Source organism: Excalfactoria chinensis, chromosome 25, assembly GCF_039878825.1.
Source record: "Excalfactoria chinensis isolate bCotChi1 chromosome 25, bCotChi1.hap2, whole genome shotgun sequence".
Taxonomy (NCBI): domain Eukaryota; kingdom Metazoa; phylum Chordata; class Aves; order Galliformes; family Phasianidae; genus Excalfactoria; species Excalfactoria chinensis.
This window is the reverse complement of record NC_092849.1, coordinates 3545697-3566518: the sequence shown is the minus strand read 5'-3', so window position 1 is coordinate 3566518 and position 20822 is coordinate 3545697. Positions and strand designations below refer to the sequence as shown.

Below are 20822 nucleotides of genomic sequence, written 5' to 3'. Positions count from 1 at the left end.
TTTTCTGCTTCAAAAATAAGCATGGAGTCCTCTCTGCTGCAGACCCCATGTCACATCTTGGGGCTTTTCTGATGTGTTCAGTGATAACACCAGAGCTTTTCTGCATTTTCTACCTGATTCAGGGGGTAAACCTGGGAACAGCAAGACTGCAACACAGCTTTGGGTTGGGCATTTACTTATTTTATTGGATAAGCAGAAACGTCCATGCTTCTTTACTAGCTTTATTCTAGATTTCAACCTTACGAAGGCCCCAAATGAAATATCTGCAAATATCTGGGCTCGAGAGAGGGATTTTCTTGGTTTTTCCATTGTAGTGAAAACTTTCAGCTTAGCTTGAGACACAGCTCTACTGGAGACAGCAGTTGCGTGCATTTAAGGATGCAGTATTATTTTGCTTTAGTAAGTACGTGAGAAGTAAAAACAAGAAAAGCTCTGGGTGTTTTTTTTTCCTCTGTTGTTAAGCTTTGGCAAGAAAATGCCGTATTTTTTCATTGCTGCGTTGTCATTGACACTGTTTAATATGTATGTAAGAAACGTTTTTACTTGTGAATATAATTGCTTATTTATTCCTGATGAGGAGGATTTCCATGGTTACATTCTGGTACTCGTTGCTTAACTCTGCACGTGATCAGGGGGTCATGGTGGATTTTGGTTCCCTGCTTGAGGGTGTCCTACCTGAATTCACTGTCAGTCTGCCTGCTGCTATTTCTTCATGTCTTTTTATGCACGTTGAATAGGCTGCGGTAGGTTCTGAGCAGCGAGGCGGTCTGAAAGGTGTGTTAAAGTTGTGCAGTTCTCAGCAGGCTGCGGTTCTCGGATCCTCATTTTGGAAAATTGGATGTTTTGCACTTTCAGAAAATAGGGCTGCTGGAAGATGGCTGGTATTTGGCTCCTGAAATCACCATCTGAGGTTGGACCGCAGAACTAAAGGGGAAGCAAAAATAGAGATGATTTGGGGTTACTGTGTCTGGAGCAGCGTTGCCTTCAGATAGGGAAAAGCACCTGTCGTGCCCTTGTCATTTCTACCAGCATTATGTGAATGAATTGTGTGCTTTGGCTTTTTCTTTCCTGTTAGCAGCACAAATAGGAATAAAAAGATGCTAACAAAGTTACTGTGAATTTCCACCAGCTGTCACGAGAAGCCTTAATTTCACCTGAAAGGCTGTCGTGTCTTCTTCCTCAAGTTTAACTCCACTAAAACGTCATTAGCTTCAGTACGGAGCTGTTTGATCTAAAGATGGTTTGGAGGACAGAAGTGCATGTAATGAAACCACCATAAGGAAATTTGGATCAGAATTATAATGCACAAAAGAGAAGGGGACATCTGTTGCTGTTTGGGAGGCTGAAATCCAAATAATTTGGATTATAGGAGATAAATAAATAGGTAACGAGACCTACTGGGTCTGATAACTGGAGGTCAGCATGGCATAATTCCTTCCTGCTGCTGCTGAGTGTTAGACACAGCTTTAAACACAAGGGGACCCCAGCTCACCTGGTTTCCAGGTGCTCTCGCAGTGCCATAGCAGCTCAATTCATCCGCTGCTCAGGTTAAGTTGCACTGGCTCACAATTTTGCAGAGGTCGGGCTGTTTATCCCATTATCTTTGGGGTTGCTTGTTGTGGTGTGAATTCAGGAAGCCTGTACTGAAGGCAGTAGTTCTGGAACTGGGAGAACATATGCTCTGTATCTGTGTGGTATTAATTATGCGTTGGCTATTAGCACAGAAGGCTGGAGGAGACGGAAAGCAGCAGATCACTGAAGACACATGTAGCAGCCCATAAGCCCCCACTGAAATACTATCTTCAGCTTGAATTTAACATCCTTCGTCTCCATAGCTACAAGGTTCCACTTGTGAAAGGACAGATATGCACTGTGCAGTACTTAGGAATGGTAAGGAAAAAATCCCTGTAGTATCTTCAGCAGTGGAGAGGCTTAGTGTTGGGGTGAGGGGAGGAAGAAAATGGAATGTTTCATTATCAATAGCTAATTTACCCAGATGCACCTGCTTGTGGGAAAACTATTACTATACTATTATATTATATAGTATATTACTATTATTGCCTGAGTATATTGGAATATACTATTGGAAGCTGGTGATAAGGGATGTTACTGTGCATGGCCTAGGCTTGTGCTGGGCACAGCCTTCACTGTCACAGCTCTCTGTTTTTCAAGTGTCCAGCTCTTCTCTATGGGAGCTGCCCCATGTTGGGTCGTTATCTGCAAGCAGTCGGTGCCAGGGGCACTTTGTAAGGCTGCTTTTAACTCTGTGCTTTATGAATTATTTCTTGTACTACAGAGGCACAGCCAAAGTCAGGCTTGCTGTAAACGGGAGCGACTCTCTTGGCATCAGTGGGATTATAATCACTGACACCTGGCCCATGGTATTCTATTTAGTCTATTGGCAAAGCTTTCTAAAATAACTGGATGCTTATGATTTTGGCTCTCACCATCCAGTTAGCAGACTGCTGCTATCTCATTTTGGTATTTGCTTTGTGCTTGTGCATCTTATTCCCTCTCTCTGTCATGTTTATTTGTACATTTGCTGAAGATCATGGAGCATGAAAAGCAGTTTTATAAACCAAGCTGTAATGATGTATTCCTTACGTAGCAAACACAATATCCACATATAGCACACTGTGCGGGGAGGAGGAACATGGCTCCAGAAATGCTTCCCCCTTTCTGTTAGGTTCTTCCTCTCCTGTTTCTCAGGCTGGCTGCTACTGAACAACCAACCACCAACGAACCAACCAAGTGAACATCTTTTCCACGTTAGCTGAGCACAGTTGATGTGAAACCCTTTGAGAGACAATTGACACAGACCCTGCAGTGTTGCTCTTTACACTTTCATGCCTCCATGTCTAACCATACCCCAGAGTTTGACAAACATGCCCACCTGTTCGCATACAAGAATGTCTCTGCTGTGATGCTTCTATGCTTTTCATCGGAGTGAAAACCAGGGCAGTTGTCACTTGCATTCAGACTTGCTAAATCAGTCGCAGAAGATTATGTTTGCTTTGAATTCCGCTTGCTCCCCTCTTGCCAGTGGGAAGAAATAGATTGGTAGAGGAATATAACATATGCAAACATATTGGGCTTGCGTTGACCTCTTCTTTTTGAGCCTAATTTAAAAGGAAATGTTGACATGCCACTGTTGATTATCATGTATTTATTAAGCACCATACTGTGCTTAGATGTAAAAGAGGGGGAAAAAACAAAATAGTCTTCTCTTTCCAGATGCTGGTTAGCCCAAGATTCCAGCTCTGGAAAGGCCTTTGTGGCTCTGTAACTGAGGTAATAGTGGATTAGTGGTAATAGTGGTAATAGTCCTCCATGCAATGTAGTGGATCAGAGGCGAAACCTCTTGAGCAGGAGGTGAATTTTGGAAATACCTTCAGGATTAGGGCCAAAGGTAGAAATGCCTGTTTGTTAACATCAGTCTTATGTTAACTCCCTCAGCTTTCCATACACTGCTGTTATTTGTGGTTGCAAGCATAGTGTCAGTATGCAGGAGGCTGTGCTACAGAAGCATTAAGTAATGTAGTCATAAATGCATAGGGGCAAATTTTCCAGGGCTCAGCACTTGCAATGCATGAGACTTCCAAAGATATTACCAAAATGCCTGGCTGTATTTCCGGGAGAGCTCAGCCAGCTGCACATCAGTAGCAATTGAGATGCTGGTTGTGAATTTGAAAAGGGAGCTGCAGGAGGATGCTGAGCACTTCTGAAAGTCTTACTCAATCCTTATTCAGGTGTCTGGTTGGGAGATGAGCTGATCTTGAGCTCTGGTCTTAATGTGTGGTTCTGCTGAGAGCTCGCTCTGAGATAAAGCAAGAAATTAATGGCAGAGAAAGAAGTTGAGCCCGTATCTCCCAGTTTTCACTTAGGCTTGGAACTCTCCTGTGTTCCTGCATCACGTTTGTTCTGCTGCGTCTCATCCAGAGGCTGACAGCTAATTGGCAGAACTCTGAAGTTGCACCAAGGATGTGCGCTCTTCAAACAGCCATATCCAACAGAATGGCATCCTCCCTGCCCCCCATCACCTCTTCTTCTTCCCTTTAGTTTGCCATATGCTGAAAACCAGTTTGGGTTGTGTTATGCACGATGAGGAATGACGGAACTGCACTGTAAAAGCTTTGTACGAGGGAGGAAAATAATTGTATTTCTTTTATAATCATTACTCGGGGCCTTGTGAAGGATTCCTGCGTGGCTGGAATTGTGACAGATGCAATTTACCCTCTCCATCTCTCCTTTTCTCTCACCCCTTCTTCTGCTTCTGCTTGAGCTCTGTGATGTGCTGCCAGTATTTTAAGGAGGGGGGAAAAAAATCAATTTTAGTCCATTATGTAGCTCATGCCAGGAGGGAGAATGGTAGCAGAGACAGGGAGAAATCTGTCAAACCCATTCATTTGTTGCTTCTTTTAAATACAAACGCACACACACCAAAATCTCACTTGAAAGGAGGCGAATGGTCTTGTTAGTAAGTATCTTGCTGCTGGAAATGTTCCTTGAACTCCCCTCCAGAATAACAGTGCAGACTTGGTTCTTGACATCGCAACCTTATGCCATCCAACACAGAGCCAATGGGGCAAGGCTGGGTGCCGGATGAGAGCTGTGCTCTTGGCGCTGCTTCTTGTTCCTGGATGCATCCACATTTGGAGGCAGTCCGATGCTGCTTAGAAACAACCCACTGTGCAGGTGTGTTATTGCCACTGAGATAGATCTACAGGTTATTTTCAGGAGATTGCATGTGTTTCAAGCAAGAGCTGCCTGGCATAGAGAAGAGGACAGCTCTCTGTCATGTTCTCCTTGTTGTAAACATTTTGACGTGTAAAATTCCTGTGTGATTTGTGTTCATAGCACTAACATCCTGGTATTTGGCCACTGCAAGCCAAGTATACAGGGCTGAATGCAGATGGGCTGCAGCAGTAAACATTTTTGACACTAATCAGATTTTATCACATCTGCCTGTTGCGGAGCCAAATAAGCTTGAATTGCTTATACATCTCTGTCTTACATAAAGGAAGATGGCTGAGTCAACTCTTAGGAATCTCCTGGGGGTTGTTGCCTCTGTACCTACTTTATTAGAAGCGGTGGTTGGATGGAAGTCTTTCTACCTGCAAGAGCAGGAAGCCCCATAAAGGGCAGGAAATGCTGATCAGCTGAAATCTTTCACCTTCATGGTGTATTGCTACAGCAACATCTCCATCCTTGTTCAAGCATTTCAGTTCAAGCTTATTATTTTGGGAGTTCATTAGATACATTTAAATGCTCTTGGTGAGGACATGAGAAATGTATGGATATAAGTAAGCTAGAAAGGCTTTCCTTGAAATAGAAGCAGAAATAGTCTTTCTGCTAGTAGCCTATGGGGAAAAGTAGCCTGATCAGTTTGTTGATGATCAGAGGTGGAGTGTTGCTTGTTGTGTGCTCTTGCATGGCTATGAGTTTTGTGTAGGCCTAAATAGGAAAAGCCTGACTTTAATAAATGAGTCTTGATTTTGATACTGGAATTTCTAAATTCTTTTGTTGTGTAACAGTATTTGCTATTTTGTGTCTGCAGCTGCACTGCAAAAGTGTTATATCAGGAGAAAAATTACAAGTTGCCTTTAAAACTCAGTGCCTGTTAAATCTATTGTGGGAATGAGGCATGTCCTTCATTGCAACAGGCAGAGCTTAGAAATGATGTTGTGTGCAAAGATCTTTTGGTCTGTGTACATTGCTTCCTATTGCATACAGATATAAATACATGTTGCAGTAAAATATTTATCTCCCATTCTTACCAGACAATGGAAGAACCAGCTTTAAAGCAGGAGGTTCATTATCGTTGTTCTTAGCAAACAAATATATCGGCATATTTCCTTTCTTGTATGTAGGCTTTTCCTGTATATTTCTTGTATTTTAATCCAATTTAGAAGCAATCAATATCAGAAAGTGAAAGAAGGGAAACTCAGTGTAATGGTACTACTATTACTGCAGCTATTGGTGTTTGAGCAGCAGCTGTGACAACTCCCAGGTTCAACCAGCATATGGAAATATTGAAGGAAGTAGTCCTCACTGGGAAGAATAGGACCCAGTGTGTCATCCATAGAGGTCTGGCATAGAAAGAGTTAACAGAGACATGAACAACTTATTTTCAGATAAGTTGATTGGATTATAGAATGGCTTGGGTTGGAGGGGACCTTAAAGATAGTCCAGTTCCATCCCCTGCCATGAGCTGGTTCCTCCCCACCAGCTTAGGCTGCCCAGGTGCCTCATCACCCACTGAGGACTGAAATCCCGGTTATAAGAAACCTCTGACTATATCTTGTCTATGGAATGACTCCAGATGCCAGCCTTGTATAGGGAAAAGCTGTCCTGTTGTTGTGCTGTGCCCAGAATAAAGCCCCTTCCTGTGCATTGGGCCAGTGGAGAACCCATTTATCTCTGAGAACAAGCTCCCTATGAGGAGGTCAGGCTCGCTCATGGTGACTTGCATTTCCATGCATCCCAGCTCCACTTTTTGTCAAACTTTTCTAATGCATAACCGTGGCTTTGATGAATAGACTCAACTTGTGTGTTTTTGCTCATTTTCAAACTCCGTTCTCATTAAAAACCAGCTTCTCCTTCTGCATGATGGCCTCTGAAACCCCAGATGATTCTTCACTGCTCTCATCTTTCACTAACACATCCATTTGGATTATCTTTCTGCCGTGACGGATGCTTTAAAGGGAACCAACAAGGCCATCAAATTCTTGCCCTGGTTCAACTAGCATTTGTTAATGTTCTAAATCATCTTGGGCCTGAAATGTGCTACTCCTTAAATTTAGAGCGATGTGATTGCCTGGAGCTTCTCTGTGTGTTAATTAAATCATCGTAATTGTGGTTTCTTGAGACTGACAGGTTATAAATAGTTTTTCTTCTCCCCCCCCCCACCTCTTGCAGTAATTGGGTATGAATGACAGGCAAAACCCACTATTGTTCAGACTGTACCTCTGACACTCTTTCCCATTCAGACTCCCATTTCTCTACTATTATTTGATTGTCCTGAAATAATCGACAGTGTCATTCTTAAAGGCTGGTTAATTACCTTGTACTTTTGCCATTATAAGAAGATTTTTCTGGGTCATCATTACCCATTTAATTTAACAGAATGTGTATCGAGGAGGACTGATGGTCAGGACAGATGTTTGGTGTCTGTGTGTAGACACAAGCATATGTGTGTAAAGAGAGGTCCTAAGAGTAGAGTGTTTTAATCCTAGTTCTTTTTCCATGTATAATGTCCAACAGATATAGAGGTCTTTGTGTTCATAACATATAGTCTTCCTCTATTGCTTCCATGTGGAGGGTCTTTACCTGAGAAGGTGCTGTGCTGGATAAATGTCAAAGAACACAACAGTGCAATGAAATCACCAGTTATTTGGTGACAAATTCAACTTAAAGTCCTTCTCATACTTAGTAGGAAAAAAAAGGAATGAAAGCTACAAATGCTGTAGTTGACCAAGAATTTGTGCAGAGCTATCTGGTTGGCTTTTGATCTTTCTCTGCTTGAGAGCAGCTCTCTCCCTCTGTGCAAGAATGAGGTAGGAGCGATGTAAGTGGGAACATCCTGAAGTCTGCATAATGCATAACCCCATTATGCAATTATGCATTGCTCCCTTTTAATGCAGCTCTGCGTGCTGACATTTTCTCTGTTTATAGCTCTAATTCATGGAAGAACCTCAGGCTAGATCTTTGTCTACCACTCTGGATCCTTCCCGTGCTTCCAATCAGACAAATAAACCTTACCACTTCATTACTGTTGAGTTTAGACATGTGTTATGTTGACTGATGTGATTCACAGCTAAATAAGATTCAAGAATATTTAAGGGTGAGCATCTGTGCTCAGCTTTGCCTTGTGAGACTGGATGGTGTCCGTGCTCATGGATTTGGCATTTGAAGTCTGACCAACCAGCCAGGGCTGGAGGCCACAAGAACTGGGGACCGCTCTAAACTCTGCCCTTAATCTGTAGTGTGAGCATTGCAAACTGTCAGGCTGTCAGAAGAAAATAAAATCAAGCAAAGTCGCAACGGCTTTCATTAGAATCTGAGCAACTAAATCAGTCTGCACGTCTTTGAAGATTTCTCCCATCCTCCTGTAGGCTTTGCCCTCCCAGCTACTTACACAGGGGTCAGCTGGAGAGGATTGCCTTTCACTCTCTCCATGCAAGATGCTAACAACAGGGCTGGGGCTTGAGCTACTGCTTTAGCAGGAAAGGAAAAAAAGCATTGTCGGAAGCCTTGGGGAACTCCCACTGAGTCTGTTTTGTTCCTGCTATAAAAGGCTGTCTGAAGTGGTCTGCTTTGTGTTGGTGTGGTATTAGCACATGCCTATTTAGTTCTTTTAGAAGGTCTATACTATATTCAGATGCAATGGAGATTTACTCCTAGGTACTCAGGTTCTCCCTGGTCCCTTTAGTTTTCTGCAGCCTAGTGCAATTGCATGATTTTAATGTAAATTTCTGATCCATTTCTTTTCCCTTTCTAAATCATAGGTTAGGCTTCTGGCTTCAAAAGCCCCATCCCTGTCATGCGCAAAGGAAATGAAGGCAGTTTGTGTGGCTTTGCATAGGGAAAACGAATCGCACAAATCAGAAAGGAAGGAACCTACTGGCAATTTGGAACTTCTGTTTCAAAACAAAGTCAATGGGTGTTCTTTTTGCTTCCCTTTATTTATTGAATACGTTAAGAGTCCCAGTGTGCAAAAAGCTTTGTCAGTCTGAGGCAATGATGATGCTTTTTCTGTTCATGATTAGGTTCCAAACAGGTGGGTCACCTGCTTTACCTTCTTGTGTATCAAAGACCAATATAACCATATAGGAAATTACAGTGCTTATAAAACCCTTGTTTTGACTAAAAAGCACCTCCACAAAAGTCACTTGAAGACTTAAGGAAGGCTCTGCTTCTCTAGTACTTTGTTCCAAAGGTTAATAACCTTCACAGTGAAAAATAGCTGCTCAGTTGTTGAAATCGTTCTTTTCTCCACAAAGAGATTAAACTCATCTGAGAGGAAGAAGTATCTGATATTTAAAATGTCACTCAGGATAACCAAATACGATACCTGGTTACAGAAAACCCCACATGGAAATTCCTCCTTAGTGTTGTTTTTGAGGATCTTTTCCTGTGATGTGCACAAGTGTTTCATTTGTATTAGGGAACAGAATGGATAGGAGACCTGAAGCCTGGTTATAAAGCATAATACATATAAGAAACCGATGGAGTTCATGCCTGGTTTTCCAGCCTTCAACCCATCTTTCTTACTAGCATAATAGCAATAATGTTTAAGTTTTATTGTGTGCTTAGTTTCCAGGATGTGAAATTAAATCAGCCCATGAATATGCTCTTTCACCGACGTGCCTTAAATTACCCTGCTAAATTCTTGCTCAGTTACATCAAGGATTCTTTGCCAACAAAGGCTCCAAGCCCTGCAGACAACGTGATGCAGCATGTAACATGGAGGGCTTGGTTCTCTGCAATCTGCCAAGATCCTTGAAAGGTCGGCGATAACAAAAGGAGAATTTGATTGTGACTTCTCTGAAGTAATTAATTTAAGGGTTCTCTTCTTCCTCCATTGAGTTCTGCAGGAGTGGGGTTATTTTTACTCCTATCCAATTAAATGTTCAAGCCTTTGCTTTACCATATGCTGCTGTCTGATAAGCTTTGTCAGGACTACAGCTCTGCTACTGGCTTTAATTCTTTTGTTTACATGGAGAGTATCACTTAGGTAAGGCCTTGTTGCCTCCCATCACCATCACCTGAAGGGAGTTTCCAGCAACTCAGGCCAGAATTACAAAGTTTTCATTAAATAAATGTCAATGTTTGAGACATGTGTGCAAAACACTGATGTAATAAAAACAAAGGAAATAGGTTTCAGTGGAAAATACCTTTTCCCTTTAGTTTAATTCTGGTTTTCTTATGGTTTTTACCATTCAGCTGGGTTGGCTGGTTGGGTCTCTGCTCGGTGGGCAGGGAGGTAATGTGCGGCTTTGCTGTATTTCAAGCGTAATGGAGTAATTAATTAGTCACAGTGTGGATTAAAGATACATTTTGTAAGAGGTTTTAAAAAATAAAAAGAAGTGCCGGTTTAACCCTGGGTGAATTTTAAAACAGGATAAGCAGATAAATAAGAGGTCGCATGCGATTTCTGATCGGTTCTTAAAGCATGAGTTAATTATTTATTAACTGCTGATAAACTATTTACAAACGCGTGCCGGATCTGAAACACAGCGGATGATTTGCAGTCAGAAGGCAAATGAGAAACTCTTATTAGCATCTACCTCGTGTGAACGGTAGAGAAACTGGATTGAACCACCGAGCAAACGAAACATAGACGCTCGTTGCTAACATGTGCTTCTGTGGTGTGAAGTGGAGCCTTTGGGACCCATCGCAAAGCCAGTTCCCAGTGTAGAAGAGGGCATTTTAGAAAGGCGGTGTCATGCTAGGGGTCTTGTTTTGGTTAGGCTTCATCATTCAGGTCTTTCTATACACTGGAGTTGTGTGGGTTTACTTAATGTATTGCAGTCAAGAGACTCACTACATTACCCCTTAGCATGGAAAAGACTGAACATTTATTTTCAAGTGTTGGCTTGATGATTGGTTGAGTTTGTGTCTAAGTGTTTGATTTAATTAGTAGGAGATGAGCTTAGGGTCAGATTTTCAAGAACACTTGCTGCTTGGATTTCTCACTGGAGGATTCATGCTCTGAATACCCGTGATAGCAGCTGTAGGGAGTTCCCTTCTGGAAGAGCCAGAACACAAAACCAGAGCAAGACCCTCATAACTCCCCCAACCAACAAGAGAAACTCCGCGGTGTTTTCACTGCTGGCAGGATTGATTCAATTGAGGCAGTCACTGCCAAAATTGCCCCACTTGTGTGTGTTGGCAGAAGAGTGAAGTGTACCCAGCGTTGTGTGTATGGGTTCCCTGGTCGTTACAGATAGCGCATACAATTTGTTCTTCCAACTCCAGAGCCTTTTCAAAAAGGGGGAAAGGCAAATCAGCTTTCCTCTCTGTTTGTGTTTCCTGAATCAATATTTATACATTGCGAGCTCACTGAAAGCGAGTGTTTATGGCTACTTGTCCCTGCACATCAGGCTGTGCCTTTGTTTCAGAGCGCTGCAATATTTGTTTCCCTTCAGGTAGGCACTCGAATATTTTCCTCCTCTCCCTGTGTTGATTGCTAATTACCTGGATGCAAGGTTTGCTTTGTTTCCTTTTGAGGGCATTTGCTTAGGACTATTTCATCACCATCTTTGAATCAGACAACAGCATGAATATCAAACAGAGCTGTTAAAGGCTTTGCTTGCCACCTGTCTCCTTTCCAGTGAGTCAGTTCTGATTTATTTCTTTTATTTCCACTTCTTTTATCCATTTGATGTCTTATCATCTGATGCATTTCTTTCCTCCCTTCCCTTCTCTTTTATTTGGCGTGTCTTTTTACCTACCTATGAGCCTCGGCTGATTTCTTCAAGGAAGATCCTTGAACTTGCCAGTTTTCTTTACAGTAAGGATGCTTAGAAAAAACTATTGCTGTATTGCTGTCCGTTTTTCTCTTTCTTAAAGGCAGTTTGAGGCGATATTTCTCTCCTCATTTTTTTACAAGGCTACATTAAATTTTCCAGCACAGAACTCGCTTTATTCTTGAAAAGTTTGATCATGATTTTCCTCCTATTTTTGCTTTTAATGGCAATAATTTCTATTTATTTTAGCGGAGCATTTTAGAGGCTCTGCTGATAGTGACCCCCCCCCCCCCTCATTCTGGATGCTCCGTATACTTCTTGACTGTCTCCTGTGCAGTGAATAGGCTAAAAAACACCCTGTAAACACGCTGATAAATGGCAATCAGGTTGTCCCTCCATTTTATTAAGTGCAGGTCTATACAGACAAGCAGAGACAAAGCGCTGCTTGTTTTGTGTGCTACAAGCCAGCATGACATGGGGCCATTCTAGAACAATAACAGATATTGCTGTGTTAGGGTGACCTTGCATGTGTGCTCAGGAACAGCATGCTCTGGACTTGAGTGCTTTCCTACATTGCCGTGATACAATGGGAGGAATTGCTCATTCCTTCTGCTATTTTCTCTCTCCTCCTTTCACTTACAGATCCTTGCTCACTTTTTATGTGCTGCTATGGTGCATGGCCCTGGTGTAGCAGCATGGTGGCTTCATCCCCCTGTTCTCAACTAGAGACCCACAGAGCAATGAGATGCTGTATTTGTCTCAACCTCAGCCAAAGTCCAGTCCCTGCCTGCAGGCTGATTCTCTGCTTTCACATCATGGTCTGGTAGCTTGGCTACAAGCTTTCTCTTTCTTTCCACAACATATTCCTCTCTTGTGCTATTAACCAGACCTCCAGCCTATAAATTGGTTTTCCTAATCTCCTTACACATGCTCAGAATCCTATAGAAGCCAAAATGTAGCCTAATGGTTTTAAGCATGTGCATAATCGGCAGGATCAGAATGTGCTGGGTTGAAGCTAAGCCTTCTGTATCAGTTATCCGGGTTCCCATTATCTCTTGTCTGATTTCCATTCTAGAACTCACACCATACCAAACTGACCAGAAAGTAACATTGTTCAATGGACTTTTCTGCTACTCTGTTTAGCACACCATGTGTGTGGTCAGTATCTACGCAGTGCTGGTCCTACCTTTGCTGTGAGGGATGGATGCACTTAGGGGACAGCTGAGATAACACCAGGAGTGTTTGGAGCACCCAGGGTAGGTGTGAAGTGCCTGTCTAGCCTTCTCTGGATATGCCATTAACCACAGGGATGAATGAAGGCTTCCAGACACTCCTGATTTCCCTTTAATTAACAGACACGATGTGCCTGAGGCTTTGCTGACCGCTGCCTTTGGTGTGAAGCCAGGTCCCCTGGCACTGCCTGCACAGCCGGTCCTTCAGGTGCCCCATGCAACAGGGTGAGCGGGAGGATCCTCTTAATGAGCACACTGTGGTGGTGAGAGAAATGTGCCAATTAAGAGATTATCTGCATATCCACAAGATCTGAGGCATGAGCTATTCAAAAGAGAGATGCTCTTCCCCTTCATTTGAACTGCCTTAGAAATAGGAAATGCAATTTTACATATGTGTGCAATAGCAGAAATGGAATGCAAGAAGTGATTACGGAAACAAAGCCTAGAAATGAGATCTGAGGTGTGCCACTCCTCTGCTTTATAACTACAGAAGGACCTTACAAACCTCTTTATAATGCTGGTAGGGAATCCTGGCATGTGCTGACTCATTCTGCCCTCACTGTGGTGAGCACCGTATGATCAACGGATGGAACAGTCATTGCAGAGCAGAAAAATAGCTTAATGAGAGTGAAAGTATGAGGTAAAGGTTACACCTTTTAATTAAGAATGACCTTCGTAATACATTGAGTCATGGATGGCGAACATTGTAGGATTGAGAGAACTCAGGGCTTTGCCTCTTCCATATTTGAGGTGTGTCAGGGGAATCCACTCCCTGCAGAAGACTGGTTTGCAGGTACAAGTGAGTGTGCCCATCCAGTGCAATGCACGGGATCTGGTGTGCTTTGAGGAAACCATTTGTCATCAGGACTATGTAGACCAGCTGGGAGGAATAGGTGCTGACTGCATCTCTGTGAGCGTAATCCTGAAAGACAGGAGGCTCTGCCACTAGGCAGTCAGTATCAGATCATACCTCTGATTTGTCAGCTTAAATCCAGCTACATTAACTACAGATGAAAAAGACTCAGTGCTCTGTAGTGTTCTGGTGTCCGTATAAAGCACCTGCTTGTGTTTCATCCAGTGTTCTGGGTGTCCTTTTCATGTCTTTTTTCAGCTTTGGTTGCCATTTGGAAAAGCAGGCAAACGTCATTTGCAAGCATTTACCTCTCCAATGCTCACTGTGGTTTTATGTGACCCTATTTAGAAGCACAGCTAAGGAATAGGAGTCATTCAGCTCTGTGTGCTGGGACCGGCTGAACAGCACTAGAAAAAGGCACAAGGGAAACTGAACAAACAGATTCACCAGCTCTTGTACCAGGAAGCTATCAAAGGTGTTTGAAGGGAAATTAAGGAGATGACACTTGACAAGATTGATATTCTCCTCTTTATTCTGTTCTCCCATGACTTGTATGTGCCTCTGGGAATACAGGCAATCAGACCTTCCAGTTGCATGTTGCAGCAGGACATTCAGTGCCCTGCACCAGCCTGTGTCAGCTCCTTGCTCTCTACCTATCCGAGCTGTTTTCTGCTTTGCTTTATAGCGGGTTTTGTTCTGTTCTGGTCTCGTGCCTCGCAGTGCATAGCACAGTGATGCTGGGAAGTCTCTAATTTGCCACTACCTTGTTGGGCCTCCGTTGCTATTGGTTTTCTTTCTGCTGTGGGTAGGTAGTACAAGAGGAATTAAGGAAAGGGTAGTTTTTATCTCTCTGAAGCACTCATTCTGTTTATTCTTCTTATTATTTTTGTAAAACAGTAAACTCAATTGCAGATAAAATAAGCCATCTGGTTCCTGTCACAGCTACTGTATATTACATACATATGGGGAAATTGCTTATTGATTTAACCAAGTGTGAACAAGTGCTACTAGGAAACCACAGAAGTATTCATAGTACTAATAGATACCATCAGTAGTGACATGCTGCACTTGATTCTTGGCTAGAGGGCATCAACTTTTAACCAAGGATTTTATTTTAAAAAAGAGAATAAAAATCAGTTATCCCTATATGGGATGCCACGCCATTAAAGTCTTCAATGAAAAATGTATTATAAAAGGAAAGGTGATAATACTTGGAGACAACTATGCGTGTGCTTTATTAACCTCACGTTATGTTGTGTGCTGGAGATAGGCCTGGCTCCTGCAAAGTCTCTAAGCCTTTTACATCAGTGCTGGCCCCAAGAGGATATCAGTGCTGACTGTATACTGCTGTGACAGCGTCTGCGTGCAGATGTTTAGCCAGCTATTGGCATGACCTGTGCCTTAACTTTGAAGCAGTCTGACAGATGAATCCAGTGCCAGAAAGCGGTTCAGAGCTGCCTCTGACTGCAGCATCTCAATTTCCAAATGATCGGGTCCTGTAGGGCTGAAGGTCCAAAAATTACTCATAAGGGGGAGGAAGGCTGGAACAGAGAGTAAATGCAAAGAGGCCATGGTTTGCTCTGAGTCCATTTCAATCAGAGAATGAAAGGAAAGTGCAGAGTCAGCAAAAATGGACGCTGGGGATAAGTCCTTTGGTTTTGCTGCACGAAATCCTTTTGCAACTCACAGTTGTGACTGTAACGGTGTGAAGGAATCGTTTCTTTGGGCTTCCGTGGTTCGGATGTGTTACTTCACTTTTACGTATAGCTGTGCTCATCCCATAGATGTCCTTATGCATTTGTATTTTAGAACTAGCTGTGGTGCTGTGCAATTACTAGGAGCTGCGCCTATGGCTTGACAAATGGATGAAAAACTGGGGGGAAGAGTGAGTGCATTTGCCACAAACAAATGCAATCGCTGTTTTTCAAAGCCTTCATTTCTCCTTGTAAAGGTGCCAGCTCGTCCCTTTCCTAAAGCAAAAGCTCCCAGGCCATTACTCATTCCTTGCATAGCTTGAGCGGAATCGTTCTGTGCTGTCACTTGGACCACATGGACACGTGCTGGCACATCAGTAACTAAAATTGGGTACACAAAGGGAGATGTGAAAGAGCTGAATTTGCCACCCAGTTGCGTTAGTTTCACATGCAATTAAAACAACCATAGGGATAAGACTGTGGTGTCAGCCTCCCGGAAGGATCCAGAGCCAGGACATTAAGAGCGGTGACTCAGCTAAAGAGAAAGTATTTGATTTTCATTTTCACACCGCACTTGGTTTAGGAGACATTCAGTTTAGCATCTGTCAAGAGCAATGTATGTACGTACACAAATAGACTGTCAGGAACTGAATGTGATTGCGCGTTGTGGAATGAATCTCTCTGAGTTGATAAACAGAGGCCAAAACCCTTTGTGAAATGGCTCTAGGTGGCTTTAATGAGCTCGGTGTGCAGTTGCCTTCGTTATCTGTATCTTTGAGCCACCAGTGGTCGCTCACCTGTGGGATCCTGGCTCCTCAAGCCTGGGGGTTTTTTATGTGTACTTTTTATGTGCAGAAACCAAGCGCTTGGCCTTTGTCAGTGCCAACATATGTGCATTTCCAGTGGATCCTGCACAAAATGGATGCGTGCTATATTGCCTTTTCATGGATCATTTACTTGGGGTCCAGAACTATTAAAAAATGCAAATGTTTAAAGTTTTGGAAGAGAGCTGGATGGTTCTCGATGAAACAGCTCATGAAAAACAACCCTCCTTGCTTTCAGCATAAAAATGCAAGCACGTTGCCTTGCATTAGTGTCCTTTGCTCTGAGTCTGACAGCTATAAATACCGATCCACTCCCTTCCCAGTGACAGTGGGCTACTCTGACATTGAAAAGTTCCACTAGCTTTACTTCTTGTCTGTGTAGCTGGGAGAAGAAGAAAAGCAATGCTGTATCTGGCAGGATTTTGCTTTGGAGCACGTTAAGCTGTGATGTTTATGGATAGGTTACATTGGTCCCATGTATAGTGAAGATTTTATTAAGTTACAAACCTTTCTTAATGGTAATGCTGCCCTTCCTCAGAGTTCTTTCTGTCTGAGAAGCAGATGTTAAAGCTTTTAATATCAAATGGAGTGAGTTTTTTTCTTTATCCCCCATTGGCTTTTGACTGTTCTAATCTCACAGCGGTGTGAGGCACCTACACGGCTTCATTGCTTTGGTTATCAGAGATACGGAGCAACACAGCCCCACACTGAGGCACGTGGAAGCTTCTGGTATTCCATCAAATCAAGGTTCCATCTGATCTCACCTGATAAGCTTCAGCTGGTGTGATCCGGTGTGTGTCAGATAAAGCAGAAGGCTTCTATTTCAAGGAAGGGTCTTTTGAAAAGGCAGTAAATTATCTCACTTTTAATCTGCTCAGCAACAGGAGAGCTGTTAATACTTCTTCCTGGTTACCTAATTTGTGCTGTGAATTTTACTTCCTGACAGAGGATGAGCAGATACCGCGTTCAACTGATCACCGCTCTTGGAAAGAGTGTAGGTGATATTGCTCTGAGTTAAGGTAAAAATAGTTTAGGATTGAATGCTCCAGTTGGTTAATAATAATGCTTAAGCACGTTACATCTTCAGAAAGCTGTACAAACATTAACTAATTAATACCCCAACTAACACATAATACCCCATCGTGGTGTGTAATTATGTATTACTATCAGAGCTGGAGGAATTATTCGTTGTGAATAAATTATCCAGCAAAGATTGCTTTTTTTTTCCCCCCCTTCGTGTTGTGAGTTTGTTTGCAAAATGCTCCTTAGGTGTTGTGGTTGTATTTGATTGCACGTTTGCCATCATGATGGTAACCTCTGTATTCTTCACAGTCGATTCCTTTAATCATTTGATGCTGTTCTGTTATTGTTACTTACATTACAATGTAAACAGCATCTCCAGACCCAGCAGAGTACGAGACTTCCCTGTGCTCCCACGTTCCTGTTAACCAGATCATATAGTGGTATTCCCATCCTGTTTTCAAGTGCAGAACTGCTACCCAAGGTGTGTGTGATGGCACAGAGTCTGTTGGGACTTGTGGGGGTCAGTGGGGTGAGCACAGTTAGGAATGCTGTTGTCCACCTCTGGAACAGGACCATCAGAAATACTGCAGAGCTTCTGGAACTGCTTTGCAGTCAGTCGTAATTACAGTAGATTTTCATTTTAACTGGTTCTTCAGGGAGCGCAGTTTCAAGTTTTCCTTATATAAGCTGAATTCTCTGATGGGGAGAGACAAGAGGCAAAGCAGGGACATCACCCTATTTAAAACTGTAGTGGATTAACACTTATACCCAGTGAGCTGAATTCCCCTTGAATTTCGGAACCTGAAACCTGTATTTTACATGAAGTCTTTCCCTTCAGTAAATGTCATTAGAGGACATTGAGTTATGATTGAAATAAGTGCTCCTTTTCATTACTAAAAAGCAATTTCCCTGGATAGGAGAGCTTGATGCAAGTAAATTCAGCTTGATGGAGACAGGACTGTTCTCTACAAGAACTTGACCTGGAAGTTCTGTCTGTGTACTCATTCCTGTATTACCTCTGTTCTTCTCCCTGCAGCTCAGTTCCCCAGTATTTCACTTGGTGAAGACAGCACGTAGTCCTGCCACTTGTGTGACATATGATAATGGTGCCATACAGCATTAGTATTCTATGATCAGAAATGGTTGCTTTATTTGCAGTTAAACTTCAGGTGTTGGTTTTGACCTCTAAAGTCTTGACAGACTTGAAACCTTCCTCTCTCCCACAGCTGAAATCAATAGAGGAACTCGAGCTTGAACCCTCTTGATGCAAATAGGAGGAAGCTACAGGCAAGAGCCTCCTTTTTAACCAGAGGGACAATTATTGTTAGAATCCATTCTGTCTTGATCTAAGGCAGGCAGAGTTTATTAAGTATCAGAATATACTATAAGATCTGTTTATTTGCTTGTGGAAGCTGAGAGGCAGGAGCGAGCCTAAATGCTTTTATGTATGTGTGTGTATGTATGTGTATGTGAAATGATTGCTTGTATTATATTAGCATTTCTGGGTTCTACCTCGGTTTGAATCACAGAACATAAAAATAACCCATGTTCCAGTACAGCTAACAGTGAAAATGGGGGGAATTGAGCATCCAGAGAGAGCACTGGCAAGACCCTTAAAAGCTCTTTTTGCAAGGATTAGGGGAACTGGTAATTGGTCCTTAAAAGAGTGTAATGCTTTGCTTCTGGGCGCCAGTTATAGCCTGGTAGTCAATGAAGGATGAGAGTTCCTCCTTCACAGTTGATCCATTATTTATGTCCCCGTTTCCTTTTAATTATAATTAAGACAAGCTCTCGACTCAAATTTCTCTTTAATCCTCATCGGAAACTGATCACAGTTCCAAACTTGAAGTGATTTATTTATGTTTAACAAGGATGTGGGGTTACATACACAAAACATTGAGAATTCCTGCCTTTTCCCTTCGCTTGTCTCTTTTTTTCCTTGTTGCTTTTCAATTTGTCAGCCCTCTTACAGCCCTTACAGCTCTTTGTGGTGCAGGAATTGACTCAAGAGCTACATGGGCTCAGGATGGGAGGGTAGCTGGTAAAGGCATATGAGTTATAAATCCCTTTAAAGAACACGTAGAACTACTTAGGAACAGAAAGGGACTCTACAAATCTGAGACGTATCTCAAGATTCAATCCAGCAAATGCAGTTGTGCTGTTTCCTGCCTCGGGATGGCATTGAAAGCGCTATTATCATTACCAGTGTCTTATTTGTTTTTGTCTATTTACCCTTCTGTTGCAGTAGTGACAGGAAAAGTGACAGCCCTCAGACAGGTTTTGGGGAGGATCTGTTCCATTCAGTTCTGTTCAGTTAGCTAGGATAGGAGTTCCATATGTTTCTGACTCAGGCATGCTTTGGAGATGGGAAGAGAATGATAGAATTTATCACAGCTAAGCAGGAATATCGAGCAGAACACCAGAAATACTGAATATTGCTCCTGGATCCCCTTTGGGTTCAGTATAACTTGTTTTCTTCTTTAAATAGACAGCTTCCTTTGTTTCAGTGAACACTCTGAAGGGAAATCATCAGTGTTTCAAGAGTGATCTATATAATGATACTTAACACTGCTGGGATTGCGCAGAAATTATTTCTTTGCCATGAAGTCTTTGGGTACTTTTGAAATATTACGTGTATTAAGTGAGATTTTAGAAATACCTTTTCCTCTTCATTCTCAGAGAAACTCATCTGAATAGCAGAAAAGCAGCTTCCTATTCCAGCAAGTATCTGACTTCTGTCTTGTAGGAAGGAGAAAGAGTCTGATGTTCAGACTTGTTCACTAGTAAGGTCTGTAAAATTGGTATCCCACAGTGCTGGAGTAGTGGAGGATCAAAGAAATTACCAACATGTCTCTAAAGTGGAAGGAAGTTTTGACTGTACAGGATAGATTTAGATTTTAAGCCATCCTTAATTAATGATTGAAATAAAACATGGGATGGGAGATCCAGTTAAACAAGAACTAGTAATTATGTCAGAGCTACAGACAGGAACGTGTTCCCACAGCTGAAGTTCTGGTTTACAGAGGCTCTTCCAAAGCAGTTGAAAAACAAACTAATAAAGAAGATTTGGAATTACAAGGGACATTCAAAGTGAAGAATGGGGACAGCAACAAACAAGAGCTGCATGGCCATGCTCATAAAAGTCTGCACCAGTGGAGGTGACCCGCTGTCACTGCTGCTGAAACACTCCAGCCACTGCCTCACTGTGCTGACATCCACTGTTGGGTCATCACAAACATCCAGCATTATGTTTCTACAAACAGAAAGTGGTGCTGCAAACGTGGATTTATGATCTGTTTTCTTTTTGCAGTCCTGCCCTTTAGAATGGCAGTCACCAGATTCCTTCCCATATGATGTTAATAGTTGAGAAATAAGAGCAGATAGTGCAGAAGGTAAAGCTGCCACTTTGTGTAGCTTTGGGACTGCAACATATGCGATGTCTTACGAAAGACAAGTAATCGCAACTGTTCAGTTTAATTTCTTCTGTTTCATAACTGCATTCAAGTTCCCCATTTCAATACAAACTCCTTGCTAGCAGCACAGAGAACTGAGGGGAGAAGGGAAGAGAGGAAGCAAAGTGACTTCATAGAGTTAGAATTAGCATAATCAGGCAAAGCATAATAAAATGCTTTGCAGCGACAGCTCTTTTGCATAATGCTATCTCATTGAGGTGTTTCTGAAGATGTATTGTGGGGGAAGAGAAGGAGGGGACCCACTGAAATGGG

The 20822-nt window shown here is 42.5% G+C and overlaps 1 protein-coding gene across 1 annotated transcript in view; it reads left to right on the top strand.

Moving 5' to 3' along the window:
* Positions 1-20822, top strand: part of LRRTM4 (leucine rich repeat transmembrane neuronal 4) — a 165641-nt gene that overhangs the window by 38169 nt on the left and 106650 nt on the right. The gene's annotated exons all lie outside the window — the stretch shown is intronic.